This window comes from Pinus tabuliformis, chromosome 9 (genome assembly GCF_031772625.1).
Source record: "Pinus tabuliformis cultivar Carrire ecotype Pingquan chromosome 9, CPIR1, whole genome shotgun sequence".
Lineage (NCBI taxonomy): Eukaryota > Viridiplantae > Streptophyta > Pinopsida > Pinales > Pinaceae > Pinus > Pinus tabuliformis.
In genome coordinates this window covers 1,640,077,332-1,640,100,522 of record NC_142307.1, presented here as the reverse complement: position 1 = coordinate 1,640,100,522, position 23,191 = coordinate 1,640,077,332, and the positions used below count along the sequence as shown (strand labels likewise).

The following is a 23,191-nucleotide window of genomic DNA, read 5'->3' as shown; positions in this document are numbered from 1 at the left end:
ACTGCAGTTTTCTCATTAAGTCATCAAAATCAAAATGTATTACATAGGTACCTAGTCCTGAGAACTACTAACTAGGAATGCCAATGACAAATAGAAAATACAAAACAAAGTAGAGACTAGAACCCGAAACTGCAGAAAAGAAAGAAAAATCTCATGGGCTGCTGCCAGCAGGCTATAGGTTATGCCTATAGATCATCAACATCAAAATCAACATCAGAACCACCACTTGTCTCTTTTGCATCCTTCTCCTCTGTATCCACTATAATCTCTGCATCTGCTAGTTTGGAGGATGACCCCTCAGGAGTATCACCATCATCAAAATTGACAGACTCTATCACTGGCTCATTAAGATATAAGTTGGTCAATGCCAACTCAACACTACTATCCAAACCCATATCTTCAGCAAACACATCCCACATCTGTCTTTAACTTCAACCACTTCTCCCTCTGCCTGTAAATAAGACGAAGGTTGGTGTGCACATACACCATTCTCTCTGTCCTGGACTGGTAGACCTTGATGAAATTGAAAGAGGGGGGCCATTACCAATGGGGACTTTCTTCCCCTTCTTTTTTCACTTCCCTGTTGCTCTTGATTGAGCCATGAATGCTATAAAAATAAAGAAAAATTGCATCATTGTAAGGTTGTGCATGTAAACAAAATGGACAGGTATATTGCTGTAGCAAAACTAGAAAAAAAATGGAAGGGAAATCCACTTACCTCTGGCCTGAATCACCTCCAAAACACTCCCTAGTCGCTCCCACAATCCCACAACACCCAAACAAGCAATGCAAGTAGACAAATGTGGCCCAATTCCAACTTTTATCAAGCTCGTGGGTCACTTTTCGTCGGAAATGTGTCTGAAAATCGTGATTCTCTCTAGGCACGATTCAAACTCCTTCCTGCCACAAATCCCAAAATTCGGACATGCACCAACAGTGAATTAGACACATGTCAATAGTGAATCATGTCCGACATGTTGGATTTGTGACACGTTGGGGGGATGAATTCGATGACTTGGCTAAAGTAAAGAACATGAAACGGGTGAACCAGAAAGGTAAACCCTATAAAGAGAGGAGAAAATAATCAACATTAGCAAGGGAGATAGGGGTAGAAGGAGGGACATCCATGTGGTTGCCCATTATTATAAAGGAGCCAATGCGAAGTCTAATTATGTCCTTTGGAGAGTGCCCAGGGTTGAGAGGGCCTGGTTGGGTGGACCTGGAAGGAGCTTTTGAGTGGTCTGTCAAAACTCTGTGAATAGTCAAGGCTGAAGAAAAGAATCTAGTGATGGGTGTCTGACTGCTGGATTTGGGATGGGGGGCTGCACCATGCAAGGAATGGGTATGGTTCTGTGACCTAGTAGATTTGATATCTCTTCCAATGGAGAGGAAGGATGTTTTCTCTCTCACATATCTGACATCATCCACCTTCGAAGCTAGTGGCAAGCAACATTACGTAACTAAAAGGATATGTGAGATAATTAAAGTGACTTCAATCACTTTATTTATAACACTAACTTAAAGTACAATACTAAGTATAGTACTATATAATATTACCATTACAAGATGTATGCTCTATCAAGTATAGCCTAGACACATTTGTCTTTAGCATAAAAACATAGTTTTATTGCTTTCTCTTTTGACAAATGTGTGTTGAAGAAATGGTAACTAGGTTCAGTTTTCGTAAAGACATTGTAATTATGATTTTTGTAAGCAAGAAAATGACTTTATTATTTTGCTTGCTTCATGGGTTCCATGAGCAAGAATTTTTATGTATAGATGGCTTCCATTGAGATCCTTGTTAAAATTTGGGTACTAGAGGACAAATGGTTCACTAAGGCTTTAATCTTTGGCCTAGGGAAAAGTGTCCAAATTTATTTGTACTTTTCTCCTAAAGTGACTTTATAAGTGGTAAAGTCAATTTAATTTAAAAGTGACTTTATAAGTGGTAAAGTTACATTCTAATTTAAAGGTGGCTTTATTAAAGTAGTTAAAAAGTGAAAAAGTGACTATGGAAATAAAAGGCTAAGTGGGTCTTTATGTAAGTGGGTGAGTTAAAAAATAGAAAGTGAGAATTAAATGCACATTTATTCTCATCCCTAGATCTAAATGAATTTCAGCCATTAGATCTTAGGGTAACCCAAAAGGTCATTTAGAGAGTAAAAGGAGAAGAGAAGAGAGAAAGATAAATTCATTTATTTCATAAGCATTTGAGAGAAAGAGAAGAGAGAGCAAGAAGAAAATTTCTGAGTAGTGAGGAAGTGAAGGAGAGCAGCAATAAGACATCTCAGCAAATCTGGGCAGCAACATTTATTGGCATGCATCCCAAGGCAAAGCCATACAGCGGGAGAAAGACACAGAAATCGAGGAAGATGGACAACAACAAGGGCACAAATTTTGAGGCAGATTTGGGCATGATTTTTGAGGCAGACGTACTGCTGAAATCCATACGGTTTGTACAATAAGTTATGGGCATGTTTTTCGAGGTAGGCCGTATAACATTTAATGCTGTTTTATTGTTGGAAAATTTCTGTTTTGGCTGTTTGCTGATTGGCAGGATTTATGAGGTGGAGTTCAAGTGCGGAAATTGAGATAAGTTGTAATTTGTGGTTGTTGGAATTTTTACTGTGTATTTCAGTTCTCTATAAAAGAATTTTCAAAAATAAAGAAGAGCTCTCAAATTGGTTTTCCCAAGAGTTGTAGGGGGTTTTTCTAGGGTCACATTGACCAAAAATCACTGTGTTATTTTTTGTGTGTGGCTGTCATAATTTCGCAGTGTTTTATTTCTTCAATTTCAGCAGTTGTGAAATCTTTAAATTTGTGTTTTCAGAAAATAGTCATTTCCATATTTTAGAATTCTTATCATGCTTGGATTTAAAACTAAATTCATGGAGTGATAAGGAAAACTGCTAATTGGAGTGGGGGTTGAAATTTTTTCAAGCCTTAAGATTTATCTTTAAAAGTCAAAGAGTCAATGTCATGAAGAACCCTTCTTGGCTATGTAACCGGATTCATCCAAACCCCTTGTCGAATCTGAATCCTGCAAATCGGATACAATTTTGCAGGACTTCGAATCCCAGAACATGATTCGACGTGTCCGTACAGGTTTCGATTCGAATCTTGCGAATCGGATACGATTCGGCAGGACTTCGAATCCCAGAACAGGATTCGACGTGTCCGTACGGGATTTGTACTACAAGATTCGTACGAATCCCGTACGAATCCCAATTCTGGGATTTGAATCCCCTAAATGTGACTTCCGCAGACTTAAAAACACGCTGTTCTTTTTCTCATTCACCTTATTTCTCATTCACTTTTGCATAGTTTGAGCTATGGGCAAGGAGCTAAGGGTTTGGAGCAACGAGCTAAGGGAGTAGAGCGTTCGACAAGGAGATTCAAGCACCAGGTAAGTGCATTTCAGCTCCATTTTTTTGCATTTATTATTCTATTACAACAATTTGTATATGATTTTTTGTTTACAAATTTGTGCATGTGTTGTTCATTTTTTTACAGTATTCATGGCTCAATCAAAGGCAACAGTTAGGGGGCAAAGGAAGGGGAAGAATGTCTCCATTGGAGATGCCCATCCTCCCCCAATATCATCAGAGTATGCTGCAAGTAATGTTGAGGGAAGAAGAGGACCTAAAGACAACATTGAGAAATATCCCTTGTGGAAATATTTCACAAGAGAGGATGGGACAAGCACCAAGGGGAAGGGAGGAGGCAATGTGCAATGGAGATGCAACTTTTGTCACATTGCTTTCAAAAGCACATTTTCGTGTGAAAGGCCATTTGTTGGCTTTACCGGGTTGTGGAATTGGAGCTTGTAACGCTGTTCCTTTACAAAAGAGGAAAGAAATAGAAAAGAAGTCCACTGCTGGTATCGAAAATGTGGCTGCAAAATCAAGAAAAACCAAGAATGAAGACCCCCTTCCATTTTTGAGGAAAGGCACCACCAAATTTCCATTTGAGAGTTCTATTGGGGACAAGCATCAAAAAGAAGAGCAATTACACTTGGTCCAATGGACAAGATTTTTCAAAAAGAGAAACGGGAAGAGCTTGATCTCACCATTACCTTCTTTTTCTATCAAAACTTCATATCATTTAATGTTGCACGCTCACCTTTATTTATTGAGATGTGTCGAGCTCTAACTCACGGGTCTCCATCATGGTATGTGCCTGCTGGTTCATAGAAGCTTAGAACCACATTATTGACGAAGGCAAAAAAAGAGGTGCAAAAAATGCTTGAGCCTATTGTAGCATCATGGCCAACATCTGGGGTTAGCATTGTTTCTGATAGATGGACAGATCCAGCACGACACCCAATCATCAACTTCATGGTGTCTTCCTTGAATGGTCCAGTTTTCTTGAAAGCAGTGGATACACTTGGAGAATACAAGGATGCACAATTTATTGGTGTGTTATTTATTAAAGTTATTGAAGATGTAGGTGTTGATTCTTGTGTGCAAATCATTACAGATAATGCACTTGTTTGCAAGGCTGCTGGCATGATTGTGGAAGCTAAATATCCACAAGTGTTTTGGACACCTTGCATTGTGCATTCATTGAACTTAGCACTAAAATCCATTGCTTCTGATGTGCTTTGGATTGGTAACATTATTGAGGATGCACGACATATCCATAACTTCATGCAAAATCATACAAATTCCCTCCCTATGTACAAGGGGTACACCAATCTATCATTGTTGAAGATTGTTGATACACGGTTTGCCTCTTCATTCATGATGTTGAAGAGGTTGAGGGAGGTCAAGACCGCTCTTGGGTCCATGGTTATTTCTGAGTTTTGGTCTTTTTGGAGAAAGACAGATCTGGTAGCCTCTAAAAGAGTGAAGGACACAGTGCTAGATGATGCTTGGTGGGAGAGGGTAGATCTAATTATTCAGATCATGGACCCTATCATTTCTTTGCTTCGATTTGCAGATATAGACAAACCCATCCTAGGAGAGGTTTATGAAGGATGGGATTCCATGATTGAGTCCGTGAGGAGCATTATTCTACAGAGTGAGTGCCCTGAGTATGAGACATCACCAGAGGCCTTCTGTGATACTATATAGGATATTCTTGTCAGTAGATGGGACAAGAATTGTACACCTTTACATTGTTTGGCTCACTCATTGAACCTAAAATACTACAGCCATGAGTGGCTGAATGGTGGACCTTCCCGCAGATTCCCTCCTCACATGGATGGTGAAACCTCACAGGGGAGGAAAGAGGCATTTAGGCGTGTTTTTCAATATAGTGCATTGCTTGATGAGGTGGAGGATGCCTTTGCAGAGTTTTCCGTTGGCACTGGTCAATTTGCAGGATATGATGTGATTAGAGACAGGGGGGCTAAGAAGCCCTATTCTTGGTGGGCAAATCATGGGGCAACAAGCCCTCCTCTTCAGCAGTTAGCCATGAGGCTCCTCTCTCATGTGACTTCATCCTCTTGTTGCGAGAGGAATTGGAGCACATATGGGAATTTGTATTGTGTGAAGAAGAGCAGGCTTGAGCAGTCAAGGGCAGAGACAATGGTGTATGTGCACACCAACCTTCGTCTTATTTACAGGCAGAGGGAAGATTGGTTGAGGGGAAAGACAAAGATGTGGGATGTCTTTCCTGATGATATGGGTTTGGACAACAGTGTTGAGTTGGCATTGGCCAACATGGATCTCAATGATCCAGTGCTAGAGCTTGTTAGATTGATGACTTAGAGGGGTCATCCTCCACACAAGTAGATGCAGAGGTGACTATGGATACAGGGGAGGAGGAGGATGCAGAGGAGAGCAGTGGTGACCATGATGATGAGGACATTGATGCTGATTTTGATGATGACTCTGAGGATTGATGACTACCTATTGCCTTGAGGCTTGTATGCCTCTAGTTGTTTTATAGTTTCTATTTCTATTTTCCATTGGCATTGTACCAGCACTACCTATGTAACACATTTTGATTTGATGAATTAATGAGAAAACTACAGTTGTCAGTGTCTTTATCTTACTATCTTGTAGTTGTAAGTTGTCTTCCATTTATGAATTATGAATCATGGTTTATGTGACCACTGACATGTATTTGAATTTTGTATGTACTATGCATGCTATAGATGAAGATCTATGTTTGAAATCAATGAATTTGTATCATTAATTAGAATTTGTGTAAGAAATATCTAATTTTTAATATATATATATATATATATATATATTTTTTTTTTTTTTTTTTTTTAATAAAATAATATATAACGAATCCTACGTGTCCTGTTTTGGGGGGTCAACGTGTCCGAATCCGACACTCGAATCCCTGAATCCTACGAATCCCGAATCCCCGTGTCAGGTGACTTAGATGAGAAAACTACAGTTGTCAGTGTCTTTATCTTACTATCTTGTAGTTGTAAGTTGTCTTTCATTTATGAATTATGAATCATGATTTATGTGACCACTGGCATGTATTTGAATTTTGTATGTACTATGCATGCTATAGATGAAGATCTATGTTTGAAATCAATGAATTTGTATCATTGATTAGAATTTGTGGAAGAAATATCTAATTTTTAGTATATATATATATATATATAATTTTTTTTTTCTTTTAATAAAATAATATATAACGAATCCTACATGTCCTGTTCTAGGGGGTCAACGTGTCTGAATCCGACACTCGAATCCCCGAATCCTACGAATCCCGAATCCACATGTTAGGTGTCTTAGCTTCTTGGGCATGTATCAAATGGATTTGAGTCATAAACAGTGTCAAGAAGCCCTCCAAATGACAAGCACAATCCTCTTTGTCATGTCGGCCTGCAAAAAGGAATTAAATACACTCATGTCGGCTCACTTGAAATGACACATCTCTTTGTTGGTTCACGTTGGCTAAATATGGAGGACAAACTACTATATATACCCAGCTAGGGTCTGCGCAAAAGAGGAGGAGCAGAACTTAGACATCTCTAAAACTTTGGATGAGCACAGACCTCAGACATCACTGTAACTTTCGGATGGGTACAATAGGGTACAATCTCGGATGCCTCTGCAATTTCCTAGATAATTATAGTGAGAAAAAAATTACAGTCTCTTCCTCCTTGGTGGTGACAGTCTCAGTGTATCTATGATGATGATCTTGGTGCAAGGAAAATAGTCACTGTCTCAATGTAGCTGTAATGATGAAGATTTCAGTAATGATCACAGTCTTGGCCTGCCAATACAATGATCTTTGAAGCAGCCTTATAGTCTCAACATACTTGTGAAGAGAAGGATCCTAAAGTGACACTCTCTGTCTCGACATGTCTTCTGGACGCTGTCATGATCTCACTTTCTAGATATCTCAATATATAGAGCTCGATGTCATGGTGAATGTCTCAATGAAGGAGTAGCACTAATCTCAGTAAAAGTGCAACAATATTCTCGGTGAAGGTGCAACAAGGTGTAAAGGTCTCAATGGTGCAATAATGATGACTTCGGTGTAGCAACAGTGATGATGATCTCAGCTATGACGAAGAAGATGATCGGTGTCTTGGTCTTGGAGTGGCTAAATAGGTAAAGGGTCATGGTCTTGGTATTTGTCAATTGGAATCTCTATAAGAAGAATTTTGTGCGGGTTTTCCTCTCAAAGAGTGAGAGGTTTTGGCCCTGGCAGAAAGCCAACATCTTGTGTTCTTGTCTCTTTTGTTTTGGTAACTATTTGATGAAATGAGAAGACACACTTTAACAATAAAAACAAGCAAAGATTGTGCTAATAAGAAAAGTTAAAAATACTTCATAAATAGTTATCATCGACAAGAAGAATCATATTAACTTGAATGCCCTAGATTCTTCAACAATGTGGACCATCCATTGGTGCCCAATTACGCTTCCATCACGCAGTGTAGGTAGAACTATATTTATTCCCCCCTAGACGACAATCCATTGTAAACATCCTCTTCTAAAGTTCCACTTACAGGAGGCAGTGCTTTAGAGGCTACTGTGTAAGCTGTCAGTCATCCATATTCATCATCTTTGCAACCAATACCACCCTCTTCATCAATACAGGGATTATGAGTGATGGTATTTTCTTTAGCCTTTTCCTCTATTTCAGTGGGCGAAAAAATTTGGTTTTCTCTCTTTACTTTCTTCAAGCATCAACTCCTCTATGATTAGTTTTACTTACATTAATGATTAGATTATTTGCTTGTCTTGGATTGGCCACTAAAAACCTAGACACCTTATTTTATGAAGTTGGTTGTGCCATGTGGGCTTAATAGATCGATTGATTGTCCACCAGACATTGTTTTTAAGCCATCAGAAATTTCACGTGATGTCTACATTTTGCTCCAATGAAGATACAAAAGCCACATGCTCCAAGAACTGTATGCTTTGTTTTACTGAATTTATTGTGCTCTTAACATGTTCTCTTAAATTTGAAGAGAGAAAAATACCTAGAAACAATCATGTCTATGGTTCTTCACCCCTGTGGTGTCCTCACAATTTTCCATTTTGAGTCGATGATTTGTGGGGCTATTATTGAACAATAACTGTTGGTTAGTGTTATCTTCTTTGGTTGCATTCTCTAGTATGCAACATTGTTGTTGATTTTATGGGCTTTGACTAGGTTATTTTTCATCGTCTATAGTTTGTACTTTGTAGCAACATGATTTAATGGGATTAACTATGTTGCCCTTATTTATTCTTCTTTAGATGCATGCCCCAGCCATTGTATTCGACATTGTTGATGATTATGTGGTCTTTGACTGTTATTGAAGATTGGTTGTTGGTCATTGGGGTGTTATACTCTTTGGTCGCATTCTCAAGTATGCAACATTGTTGTTGATTTTGTGGTCTTTGACTAGGTTATCTTTCATCTTCTATAGTTTGTAGCAACATGATTTGATGGGATTTAACTATGTTTCCCTTATTTATTCTTCTCTACATCCATGCCCAAGCCATTATATTCTCTTTCATTGTACTTGAATGTATAGTTGGCATGGGCATCTATCTCAGGGAATTTGAATCATTGCTTGTGGTTCAAACATCATTTCTTTTGCAAAAATTTGTAGATGGTGTGTGTGTTGAGGGATTTGAAAACATCTCCATAGAGTCTACTAAGAACGAAATGTTGTTTGGTGCACCAACATAATGCACTTAAGAGTCTACGTTATAATTAGCACGCATTAAACAACAAACTTGATAGAAGAATAAAGAGGTTAACTAGAATGTTCCTTCTCATTAAGGCAATATTTATACTTGGTGTATGTAGTTAGGTTGGTTACATCCAACACCTAACCTTTTTTGAACACATGTTTATTACAGTAAGCAATTGTAGCACATAATCCTTTATATTGCATTGGTCACTTTGTGCTAGAGTCACTTTTATAATCTCAATGACAACTTAGTGGTTAATTTCTATGAACTCAACAATTGGCGATTAATTCATAGCAAACTATCTCAGATATGTTGAATAAAAGCACAACTAGATTCTTAGCATAAGCATTCAGAGGAAGCAAAATGTGAACCAATTTCAATCATGCATTTGAGTCTTGTGCCACTGTATGGTGTTGTCTTCTCTCTTGGCCTAGCCCTTCTTTTATAAGCTTGAGTCATGGTCGAATCCACAACCCTAATCTCCAAAGTGATTAACAAGTGAGATTAGATCTCGTCTCACTTAGGATCAATGACTGAGATTCATCTAATTCACTAATGCAAATAACCTTTGCATGATATTAGTTTAAACTCACTTAGGCGACTTTTGCACTTAGGCGACACCTAGACACTTAAGCCTATGTAGAAATACTTGTCGGAGCTACAAATGTTGACACTTTCGCTTAGCGAGGGAGGTACTTCTACCACCTAGAACTGGATTCAATCCTAGAACAATGTCCTACACTACATCCTTTACCATGGTTGCTCCCTTTGAACTTGAAGCCTTCCTTGCCACATGATTCAAAATCAATCTCGAAGGCCTGCTCCCTTTCAACTTGTTCCTAGAAATGTCCTGCTCTTGAACATCTTATAAATCCATCCCATACCATGAGACCTGCTTGACAGTCTTGGAAGTATTTGTTGATTGGTCCTTCCCACCCGAACCTAAACGCCGACTCCCTTTACTTTACTCAACCTTTAGAGCTTCCCTTTTCTTGTTCTCTCTCATTGTCTTGCTGCTTTCCATTGCCCGAATAGGGTAGCTCTTTACCCTGTACAAATTTTCCTTATAATGTGGCGATCGTCAAAGCTAGATCCCATGGATCTGATTAGTGCCTGCCCATCTTGGATTGCTACAAAAAATCCCTTCTTCTCGAGCCAAGTCATCAACACCATCTTCTTGTTGGTATTATCACTTTGGCATAACTTCAGCAGTGCCTCCCACATCTCCATTGCTATATTCTTCTCGGATAGGTGAGGAATCACATGATCTTTCATCGCATCCAAGATGATACTTCTAGATTTCACATCCTTTTGATTGTGTATGGCCAGACCTGCAACATCTGTAGGTCCGGTGAGTTTGGTGTTTGCAGATTCCCAAATGCCATTCTCCATTAGAATCATTGAAACCCTTGCCTTCTAGGGAATGAGGTAGTAGGCACCCTCCAACATTTCCCCAAACTTAGATCGATTGCTGCTCTCTTCCCAAATTATAATTTTATTGAAGAAATTTGCTGTAACTGTGCTCTGGCTGTTCTTGTGCATTTTTCTAGGCTTCTGTGGTTGCTATATGACCTAGTACATGGTTGGCCCGATCTAGACAACTCGAATCCTGTTTGCTATTGCACTCACACATCCAACTACTTTCTCCTATAACATGCATGGCCTTATTGGCCTCTACCTTTGCAACACTTTGTTGTGGCCACTTCTAGACCTATTCCCGGCTGTGGATTGGCGATTTATTTGATTCACGATTGAGTTGTCTTGGTGTCTTTGACACTGGTGTCCTTGTGGAATTTTGCCACAAGGGAGGCTTCTCACTACTCTCCTACAAGGATATTCTAAGTCCTAGGGTTTAAGTTGATGAAGATATAGGCTAGGTAAAGACTATATCAACTCAAGGACGTTAAGATGAATGGAGGAGAGACCATTCAAGCATATTTCATGAGGATATCAAAAATCAAGGATCAACTGTCAACTGTTGGTGAAATTGTATCGGAGAAAGAGCTGGTGTTGATTATGCTTGGAGGTCTTTCTTCAACTTGAGAAGCTTTTATTACTGCCATCAACAACAATGATAAGTTTCGCACATTTGATGAGCTCTTGGGAACGTGCAGTCAAGAGGAGGCCAAAACGATTTCCAAATGAAGAATTCCCAAGCATGTAGAGGGAGAAACTGCTACCTTTGCTATCCAAGGCAAGAAGCAGAAAGGAAAAAAAGGTCATCACTTTTCAAGAAAGCTAGCTCCTAGATCCAGTAGTTCCTATAAATGGAAAATGGAGTTATCAAAAGTTCAATGCTACAATTGCCATAAGCATGGCCACTATGCTTGTGACTGTCCAAAAAATAGAATAGCGCCAAGATCCAACTACAACAATCGTAATAATAATTTCAGATTTGATTATAGAAGAAGAGAAGCTCCTACTATTCGTAAAGAAAGCTACTGTTCTTCCAAGAGTTCAAGGAACCTAAGGTATGATAATAATGCAACTGAAAGCCTGAAACACAATCACAATAGTCTCTCATTTCTACTTTTTTTAGTGTTCGAAACGTAACTAGTTTTGGTCTTCATAATTGTTATTGTACTCATTTCAATATGTATCTTATGTAACAAACAAAAGAAGAACATAAAAAAATAATATTTTAAAGCATGGGTTTCATGCTCTTTATTTATGGTCTTCTAGGTAAAAGCTTGTTCTACATGCTTCTAGGGTTTGTTAGGTTATAGGATTTATTTTCATGACTCAAGAGAGTCAACATCATGTTTATAAGACCCATTCTGGCAAGATGTATCTTGTAAAAAGTGTTTATTTTGAATCTAGAAAGCCTAATAAGCTTCTTTGCCCAAGTCGACCCAAAGAGGGGTATTTGACCCACACAGAAGATTATAAATAAAAGCTATTCAACTTCATTTATGTTAGTTTTTGGTAGCATCGGAAGTGCTCTAGACTTGAAAATTGGTGGAGAGGCTAAGGCACATGAGTTCTAAAGAACCCAGAAATCGTTTGGTGAAATTCCACCCAGATTGTATTTTATTAAAATAATTAATATTTTTAATGGAGTTCCTCAGTCTAAACTTAGGGAAAGTAAAATATTAATGGGTATTAATCAAAATATGGGTGAGAATGATCTAGAAGGTGGATCAAGTCATGTTTTAATCGTAGCCATTGATAAGAGACTTAATCTCAGCCGTTGAAGACTCAATAGGAAAAGTATAAAATGGAAGCTTGGGGTTCATTTGGAAACATAAACAAAGAGATTGAGGAAATTGATTCTCTGAGGTAAGAAGTTCTCAGGAGGAAAATCAATTAGGGAGATCTTGCAGCTGAGGGGCAGAGAGAATCCGGGAGAAGGACTTTCCGGAAAATATAGAACAAAGAGGCGGAGAGAGTTTGCAAAGAGGCAGCGCAGTAGCCGGGAGAGTTGACGCAGAAAAGATGCTTATCACGCAAAATCTAGAACTGTCAGAACAACCGAAACTGCCGGGAGAGCTGCGCAGAGGCAACGCAGTAGCCGAGAGAGATGACACAGAAAAACTGCCTGTCACGCAAAATCCAGAACTGTCGAAACAGTCAAAATTGCAGGGAACTGCAAGAACAACTGGGAGAGCTAACGCAAAGGGCAGAGAAGGTGATGCAGGGCTGACACATAGCCAACGCAGAAATAGCTGGGGTTAGCCAGTCTTATGCTGGATCAGCGGGAATTTTGCCGGGTGAAGTGAGGTAAAACTCACTCGGATTTTCCGCCAGTTTTTCTCTGTAAAGGATTGCTAGATGAGCATCCTAGATTTGTATTCAGATGTTTCTCCTGCATAATAATAAACCCTCAGAACTGCTGCACCGGTTTTCTCACATTGGGTTTTTCTGGGGACTATTGTGTCAAAAAATAAGTGTCCTATGTATCTTGTTCTTTGCTCTGTTTCATGAGATCAAATATCTAATTAGTGTAGGTTGCAAAATTAATATGCTTCAATATTCAGAAGAATAACTTGATTAATGTATATTAAAAATTGACTAGGTGAAGTAGATGAGGATTTGCTGCAGTAGGGCTTCCTTTGAGTCTAGGAATTTTCACATGGTGTTAGAGCCAGGTTCAGGCAAGATGGAAGCAAAGAAAAAGGGCATGGAGAACAGTAGGGATCATAATATTTCCGAATTAGCTTCTAGGTTGGAAGAGGAAGTTTCTTGCCTATCAAGTTGTGCATCAGCCGAGGATTGGTACATTGATAGAGGGGCTTTAGCGCATATGACAGGAGAACGAGAATATTTCTTGAGATATTAGGAGGAACAAATGAACTTTCAAATCACAATGGGTAACAGGATGAAGTGCACCCCAGTAGGAAAAGGAACTGTTATATTCCAGATAGTAGTAAGAGATAGCCTTCGGGCCACGAATGTACTGCATCTGTCAGGTATGGGAATGAATTTGATTTCTGTCTCTCAATTACAAGATAAGGGATACGATGTATACTTCATTGGTAATAGAGTATATGTCAAGCATCCAAGGTGGAAAAAGAGGGAGATGGGGCGATATTGAGCTGTAGTTGGGTGGACTACATGTGGGCAAGATCCTTGAGGAGTCCACCTCTTGGATCAATTCCTTTGCTATGGGAGTCCAAGATTCAGCAGTAGCAAGATGGACTTAGTGTCAGATGATGCTGTGGAGTGTTTGGAGGACAAATGCTGGCTTGGGATCAGACATTGATCAATGCAGAGCAAGGTTGGCAGCAGTGCAGTTGGCACAGTGTAGAAGTCAGCAACAACACAGAAGATTCAGTGGGTCAGAACCAACAATAGTCAGATTCCAACATTCAGTGTATTATGTTGAACACAGTTAAGTTCAACTAATTTTGGATATTTTTCAGTTGCTTCTCTCAGCAACTGAGTTGAGTACGGATGCAGTGTTAGCAGTGGCAGTGCTAGCAGCATAGAAAATGCAACATTTGAGAGGGAGCAGTAGTACAAGTGCAGTAGTGGCAGAGGAAATGTCATGGGCAACAGTACAGTAGCAGCAACAGCACAGTGTTGGTGGAAGCAACAATGCAGAAAGGAGGTGCTTCAGAAACAGAGCAGCATGTAGGTGGACATTGTTGCTAGAGCACTTTCCTCGCTAAGAGGGAGTGTTAGTTTTTGGTAGCATTGGAAGTGCTCTAGCCTTGAAAATTGGTGGAGAGGCTAAGGCACATGAGTTCTAAAGAACCCAGAAATCGTTTGGTGAAATTCCACTTGGATTGTATTTTATTAAAACAATTAATATTTTTAATGGAGTTCCTAAGTCTAAACTTAGGGAAATTAAAATATTAATGGGTATTAATCAAAATATGGGTGAGAATGATCTAGAAGGCGGATCAAGTCATGTTTTAATCTTAGCCGTTGATTAGAGACTTAATCTCGACCGTTGAAGACTTAACATGAAAAGTATAAAATTGGGGCTTGGGATTCATTTGGAAACACAAACAAAGAGATTGAGGAAATCGATTTTCTAAGGTGAGAAGTTCTCAGGAGGAAAATCGATTAGGATATCTTGCAACTGAGGGGCAGAGAGAATCCGGGAGAAGGACTTTATGGAAAATACAGAACAGAGAGGTGGAGGGAGCTTGCAGAGAGGTAGTGCAATAGCCGGGAGAGCTGACGCAGAAACGCTGCTTGTTACGCAGAATCCAGAACTATTGGAATAGCTGAAACTACTGTGAGAGCTGACACAGAGGCATCGTAGTTGCCGGGAGAGCTGATGGAGAAAAGATGCCTGTCACACACAATCCAGAACTGTCGGAATAGCCGAAACTCCCGGGAGAGCTAACGTAGAGGCAACGTAGTCGCTGGGAGAGCTGACACAGAAAAGCTGCTTGTCACGTAGAATCCAAAACTGTCTGAACAACTGATACTGTCGGGAGAGCTGACACAAAGTGCAGAGAAGGTGACATAGGGCTGACGCAGAAATAGCCAGGGTTAGCTAGTCTTGTGCCGGATCAGCCGGAATTCTATCGGGTGAAGTGAGGTAAAACTCACTTAGATTTTCCGCCAGTTTTTCTCTATAAAGGATTGCTAGATGAGTATCCTAGGTTTGTATTCAGATATTTCTCTTGTATAATAATAGACCCTCAGAACTACTGCACCAATTTTCTTGCATTGTGTTTTTTCGGGGATTGTTGTGTCCAAAAATAAGTGTGTCCTATGTATCTTGTTCTTTGCTTTGTTTCATGAGATCAAATATTTAATTAGTGTAGGCTGCAGAAGTAATTTTCTTTAGTATTCAGAAGAATAACTTGATTAATGTATATTAAAATTCAAGTAGGTGAAGTAGATTTAGATTTGCTGTAGTAGGGGTTCCTTCGAGTCTAGGAATTTTCACAATTTAGTCACCAGTTCGATCTCTAGTGTGAAGTTGAGGAAGAAGGACAAGAGAGGCAAGGAAGAAGAGAGCAACAACTGGAAGAGAAGAAAATCGACGTTTTGCCCTAGTTTTGTCTCACACGTGTGAAGTTGCAGTGCTGTTGTAAGGGTTGAATTTATAGGGGCAGAGATTTTTGAAGCAGTGAAGTTGTAGGTCCGAAATTCAATAGCCAGGGGCCGAAATTCTGAATTTGAAGTAGTTTTAGAAGGGTTTGTCTTTGGTTGATTTGGTGTGACTTTGATCTGGTTGGAAAGTCATCTTGAAGAGCTGACTTGGTGCTAGAAGGAGGCTGTGATCTAGGGTTTTGGGTCTTGTTGGTCTCATTTGAAGTGGATTCTATATTTGTGTCCATTGTCTTTACTGTTTTGATCTTGATATTTGTTTGATGAAAAGATCTAATAATGAAACACAAGAAGATAATTAAAGTTCATAAGCGAGTATTAGGGAATACAGAAAATCTGAATTAATATCTGCCACTTTGTGTTTTCCAACATGGTATTGTTGTGGCCACAACCACCACCATATCAATTCTTGTTGTTTTCAAAACTTGTTTCTATTGGTGATATAACTTTGAATTAGTTCTCATTTGGCTTTTGAAGCACTCAAATCGGACCAAAAACAAAGGAGTCACCTTTTTGGAGTGTTTTTTTTGCTGTTCCCTTCAGGGAACAACACTTTTAGAGTTTGTTGTGGCCACAACCACCACCCTATTAAAACCTTCTCTGGGGGCAAATTTGAATGGGTGCCTTGAGAAGTTTGATTTTTCGTCTCTTCGAATGATAACCGTATTTGTTAGATGGAATTATGTCCTCAAAGCTGAACGGTTCAATGGTTTATTAATTATGGTTGCAATCCGTTTATAATCATCAGCCCCCAAAAAATCATTGCGCCCTCTTGAGATTTAGAGCTGGAAGAACTCATATAATCCCAGTTGCAGAGTTTGTCTCTTTATGAAAGTTTTTATGAATGTAAGGTTTGTTTTAGGCGTTTCTGTCATATCTCTCATAATCATAGCTAATGCTGATCATTCATGCAGGCAAGGACTAAGAGAAGAAAAACAAGGTCGGCGAGTTGATGCATAAGCATCATGAAGCGCTGCAACGAAAGATGCAAAGGGATCATGAGGTGGTAATAAAATTTGAGAAAGTAATGCAACCTTTGAATGATCATCGTAGGAACAACATGCCTAGTCCACATGATACCTCTACCAGTTGGATTTTCGTTGCCATGTGTCATGGCTTTGGGATAGAATGGGGTAGGATGTCCTAAAATTCTGAGAAGACAGGAAGCAGAACAGATGTTGGTATAAGAGTTCTTATGTCACTCTGGGGACTCTAGATGACACCTTTGCACCACCGATGTCGATATTGCAAAGACATACTCCGCAAGAAAGGGATATGGAACCACCATAGTGCATAATGGAGGCACACTCTATGTTAAGTGGAGGTACTCCTGACAGCGCAGATCCATCAAGTTGTTGTTACCTCCAGATACGTCTTAAATCATGCCAGATGTTCGATGATGAGCGCAGTGTCTTTATTTACCTTTAGGAAATAATAAGGAATAACGTTCAGTCGATACAGGTGCGAAGAGATGGCTTGCAATCATTCTTCTTTCCTTCGACATCCATTCATTTCCTCCAAGAAATAAAACTCTCCAGCAAATGTGTCCTCGACGTGTCAGTGTTTTCATTGACCATTCTATGTTTGTATATTTTAATTTGTATACTGAAAAGAATAGGAAGGTGAAAAGTCATGGAAGACCGAGGGTTTGTTGTCTTACTGCATAAGTATTACCTCTGGATATGGGTAAAGGAATTTTTCTTGGCAGAATAGGGGTCGATTTTATTATGCTAACAAAGAAGACTGTTTCAGTCAAGAAGAAGCCTTTTTTTAGATTCATTTTCCTTTTTCTTTAATGTTTGGAATCAGGGTGTCGTGACTAGCATGAGGATATATATGTTTTATTTTTATGCACAGTGATAACAGATAGCTTATGACTAGTCTTGGTTATTTGAATATAATTCGTTATCATGGTTAACTCACGAGCGGTCTCCGATTCAAAGCTATATTAAACATCAGTGGCAAGTTTTATTTGTAGAAACAGGAATGTATATTCTTGTATGAATAATTAGATTGCAATTATGCTTATTTACAACCTTGTTCATCGATGAACTCATTAATTGATTCATTTGGACTTGGAATCTATATATGATGTTTAATCTCTTTTATTATGCTCCTGCAAGATAGATTAGAATAGTTAGGACTAGCATAAGTAGGTAGAATCAGTGTAGATATGACTTGATACATATAGGTTAGTTGTTTCTTTTGTTGATTTAATAGAAGTCTTCCTCTGGGGAGCAATCTTTCAACACCTATAACAGTTTACAGGATCCTTTGAAACCCGTTGGAACTAGCCATTCCAAACGAAAGCAAATCTAATCGGGGTCTGCGATCGGGTTGGTTCCCCTTTGTTGGCATAGTGAAAATTCGCTGTGTCAACAAATTTGGCGCTAGAAGGAGGGCCTGAACCTCCGTCCACAACTTTCAGGATTTCATCTATAAACATTGCGCATGGATTCGAAAAGATTGATGTATGGATCATAAAGGTCGAAAAGATCCTTCCGCCCATTTGGAAGAGCCTCATTTCGAAGAAGCAGAGTTCCCTCTAATTCCCGTGTTTGGGTCACCCAAGGAAGAGAGACTGTGGGAGTATCCTATCACTCAGGAACTACCAGTCAGAGTACTTACTCGTGCTTACGCTCGTTCCCTATCTCAGCTCCTTATCTTTCACTCTTTACCTCTGACAACTAAAAGAAAGCCAAAGATCTGTCCCATAAACGACGAGACATCTGCAGCCCCTTCTCTTGAAGATATTGTGTTATAGTCCTTGCAAAGTATTGACGCTCCTTGGGAAGAAATTCCTAAGGACCCCCTCTCTAAAGGTAATTCCTGGCTCGATTTGGGAAATCCTAACAAAGAACACCCGGGGGAAACCTTCAACCAAAACTTCCCAAATCATACTATGGCTAACGTTCCTCCTCCAGGTGGGAATCAACCCCCACCGGCTCCTCTAGGTGGGAATCAACCCCCACCTCCTCTGGGAGCACTCCCTCCCTGGCTTGCATAGGATGCTGTGGAGTGTTTGGAGGACAAATGCAGTAGCGGTAGGAGGACAAATGCAGTGGCATGCCTTACCCAAGAACGCACAGAGAGTATTGCCTAAATTTGACCTTGAGCGGGGAGATACTGCTGATAACCATATTTCACTCTTTCTTCTTAGCCGTGCACATGTTGGGGGTAGCCGATGAAGATGTGGTATGTCGCTTGTTCCCTTTTACTCTGATTGGTACGATTGCCACATGGTACTTTAGCCTGAGAATAGGATCGATCACCTCATGGGGTGCCTTTCAGCAGGCCTTCTTAGACAAGTTTAGTGATGACAAAACACCTATGGCCTTAGTTTTAGAACTATCCCATTTAAAAATGGAAACCAAAGAAAAGGTCAAGGATTTTAACATCCAGTTCAACACTTTGTTCAACAGAATCCCGACTAACGCCAGACCTATTGATGAGGTGCTCATGGAATTCTACATCACTGCTCTCCATGTCCCTACCGTGATGTGGGTTAAAAGGAGTAACGCACAAACCTTACAGGGTGCTATCGATGAAGTAGTAAAAGTCGAGAACAAAATGATCAGTCTCACAACATGTCATCATATGACCAAAGGAAGGAAAGCCTCTCATTCATCCAAGAAGAATAATGGGAGTGATAACAAAGTGGCTGAGATTAAAGAAAAGAACACTACAGATGTGGAAGGTTTGCATCAGATCATTAAGAAATTGACGAACACAGTGATCGATATGAAAAGGAATTCTGGAGAGAGTACAAGTGGGAATGGAGGAGATTATAACAACAAAAGGTCCTTCAAACCTTTCTATCGTAAGAAGACAGAAGGTGGTCATGGTCAACTTGCGTTGCCTGCTCCACCCAATGAAGAGAATTTAAATATGGAAGAGCTAGCTCTTATTGGATTGCTTCTTACCAAAGAAGAACCTATAGTAGAGATGGACCCAGAACAAGAAGATGAGGAAGAGTACCTAGTAGAAGAGCCCTTGGACGAGGTATCTCAAATCAATGTATTGTGGGATTTCTGTACAAATGAGAACAATGATGACGAAGGAGATAGTACAACAGAAATCCACACTAATGAAATCCACACACAAAGTAAAGGGCCACTTGCGGGCATGATGAAGGCAGTAGATCAGACAAAGAAAGATGTTCGCCCTTCGAAGGCATCCGCTTCCAAGTTTCCTTTTGAGAATGATGAGAAGAATAAACCTAGTGGTGATTCCAAGAGCACTCCAGTCATGAACTATCCAGAGAAAGATAATACATCTCCAAATGCAACGAAGGCGACTCAAAATGGTATACTTCCACCTAAGAACGACAAAACCGGTATGTTTACTCTGCCCTACCCTGTTTATAACATTGATTACAATATTGTAGATGATCTTAAGAGATCTTGAGCTAATATCACATACTTAGATTTGTTAAAGTTAACATAGCAAAGGGATCTGCTTTTGAAAGCTATGAATGAACGAAATTGCAAATCTCCCACCAATCCGAGTAGCCAAACCAAGAAGTCGGCGTCCAAACCCGTTAGTACCTCCAGTACATCCCAAACGCCATCAGCCATGGAAGCCACTCTGTCAAAAATGAATCGAACGCCCCAAGATGTCAGTGCAGCCATGATAGGAAGGAAATCAAAATCCATGACTCCACCTTTCCTTATCACATTTGAAATCTTCAACATGAATGTACATAATTGCCTGGTAGATTCCGGTGCCTCGTCCACTGTTATGCCTTACGTTGTTGCTAAAAGACTTCATGCAATGCCCAAGAAAACTAGAACTCAAATTATGCAACTGGACAGAACGAATGTAAAAGTAATTGGAGAATTGAAAGATGTGCTGATTCGGATGACTACCAAACCACAATACACGCAAGTCATTGACATAGTGGTAGTCGACATACCCGAGGCATATGGAATGCTTCTTAGTAGGGACTGGTCAGCAAATTTGAATGGATATTTCTCAACTGATTGGTCCCATCTCTTGTTGCCTTAGAAAGGAAAAGGTGATATGCTGAGAGTTGATCGAGAGAGAAATGTGATGTAGTGATAGAACTAAACGACCCCAATGAACCTGTAATGTTTACCAATTCTATCCTTGGGAATTATAGTTTCGAAGTTTGTGCCACAGAAGCTTGTTTTGGAGAATTCCATGCAAAGACAGTTGAAGAAACTGCAATAGACACACAGTTGGAAGCTCTCCCCCGTAGTCCAACTGATGAGCTACCCTGTAATATGGTAGATGATAGGGCCAATTTCGTAGAAGGCAGTTCATTTGATATAACATCAGATTCTATGTTTTGGACACTCTACTTTGATGGCTCTAACTGCCTAGAAGGTGCAGGTGCTGGGAGCATTCTCATTGACCCGCAAGGGAACCAACATTTGATGGCCAACCGGTTGGAGTTCGCGTGCACCAACAACATGACAGAATAAGAAGGCTTGCTGTAGGGCTTGAAGAAAGCCATTGACATGAAGGTGAAAAATCTTAAAGTTTTTGGTGACTCACAGATAATTGTTGATCAAGTAAAGAAAAGGATACATTGCAATTCACCACACCTAGTAAGATACCAACATGAGGTATGGAGCTTAATTGACAGTTTTGATTCTTTTAATATCACATACATACCTCGAGGGCAAAACCAAGATGCCGATCTAATCGCTGGTATGGCTTCAAAACTTTTGCCTGAGCTTAGATTAAACAAGAATAAATATTATGTTGTATTGATTTTCAGACCATCGGTACCTGATAACATCTCATATTGGCAGGTATTCGAAGGTGACGAGCAAATCCTTGAGTTCCTACATTGTGAAAAGACATTCAAAAATGCACTCATTGATGAAAAAGAGCATGACAGGCTTATGAATGAGAGTGAAGATGAGGAAAAAGATCAATCCAATATAATTCCCAAGTCAGTTGTCAAGATGGAGCACTTTTATGACCTACATGATAAATTTAAAAAGCCGACTAACTGCAAAACGCATAGCTCATCCATGAAGTATGAGTCGGTCAACCTTGGAACCGAAAAAGACCCAAAAAATGTCAATTTGGGCTTAGGATGCTCTCCACAAGAAAAGGCTGCGTTTGTTAAGCTGTTTAAAGAGTACAAGGACGTCTTTGCATGGACATATGGCGACTTAAAAACCTTCGATACCGGCATCATGCAGCATGTAATTCCTTTGGAAAAGGATGTTAAGCCCTACCAACAAAAGCTTCGTAAGATGCATCCAAGCCTGGAACCATTGGTGAAGAAAGAATTAAACAAAATGTTGGACGCTAAAATCATTTTTTTGGTCAGGCACACCCGCTGGGTAGCCAATCTCGTGCCAGTAAGAAAAAAAAATGGAGACATCAGATTATGTATCAATTTCAGAAACCTGAACAGAGCATCGCAGAAGGATAACTATCCTGTCCCGTCTATGGAACACATTCTTCAATGCGTTTCTGGGTCTGAAATGCTGTCCCTATTGGATGGGTTTTCGGGATATAATCAAGTGTTGGTGTTGAATGGAGATCAACTTAAGACAACCTTCAACACTAAATGGGGCACCTACGCATATCATAAAATGCCGTTTGGACTTATTAATGCAGGTGCCACATTTCAGAGAGCTATGGACATAGCTTTCCGAGGATTGATTAACAGATCAATAGTGGTTTACATGGACGACATTACTGTGTATTCTTATCGCAAAAGGGATCATATTTATCACCTGAAACAGATTTTCGAAAGATGCTGAAGGTACGGAATATCATTGAATCCCAAGAAGAGCGTTTTCGTAGTTATAGAAGGGAAGCTACTGGGTCATATCCTCTCCAAGGAAGGAATTATTATCGATCCTGAAAGAATAGAGACCATCATGAGAATACAACCTCTTGCAAATAAAAGGGCAATGCAATCTTTTTTTGGGAAGATTAATTTCGTTAGGAAATTCGTTTCAGGCTTCGCGGAAATAGTGCGTCCCATTCAGCTAATGATGAAGAAAGACACCGTGTATAGGTGGAGTGATGAAGCTAAGAGATTGTTTCAGCGAATTAAGGAGGCCATCACAGAAGCTCCTGTGTTGGTTAGCCCCAATTTTGACAAGGAATTCCTCCTGTACACTTTTGCTTCTGATGTTTCATATGCCGCAATCCTCACCCAAAAAAATGATAACGACAACGAAGTCCCCATTTCTTATATGAGCTCTAATCTTCAGGGGGCAGAACTGAATTACCCTGACGTGGAGAAACAAGGTTTTGTGGTTTTTAAAGCTGTGAAACATTTCTGCCCTTATTTACTGAAGGCCAAGACCAAGGTGATCGTTCCCCACCCTGTTGTAAGGACCCTCTTCGTGCAAAGGGAGATGGGAGAACGGAGAGGGAACTGGATAACGACTCTTCAGGGATACGACCTTGAGATTAAACCAGCAAACATAGTTCGGGGGCAGGGGTTATGTAAGCTTGCAGCAGAAGCCATGGCAGGTAAAGAAGGGACGTCAGAGGAACCAAAAACTCAGTGCGCGCACAATGCTCAAGTAGCATTCAGGGAAGAGCCCGGATGGGACAACGAAATGTTA

At 39.9% G+C, this 23,191-nt stretch overlaps 1 protein-coding gene across 1 annotated transcript in view; it reads left to right on the top strand.

Moving 5' to 3' along the window:
* LOC149155125 (damage-control phosphatase At2g17340-like) overlaps positions 1 to 23,191 on the top strand; it is a 313,880-nt gene that overhangs the window by 268,678 nt on the left and 22,011 nt on the right. The gene's annotated exons all lie outside the window — the stretch shown is intronic.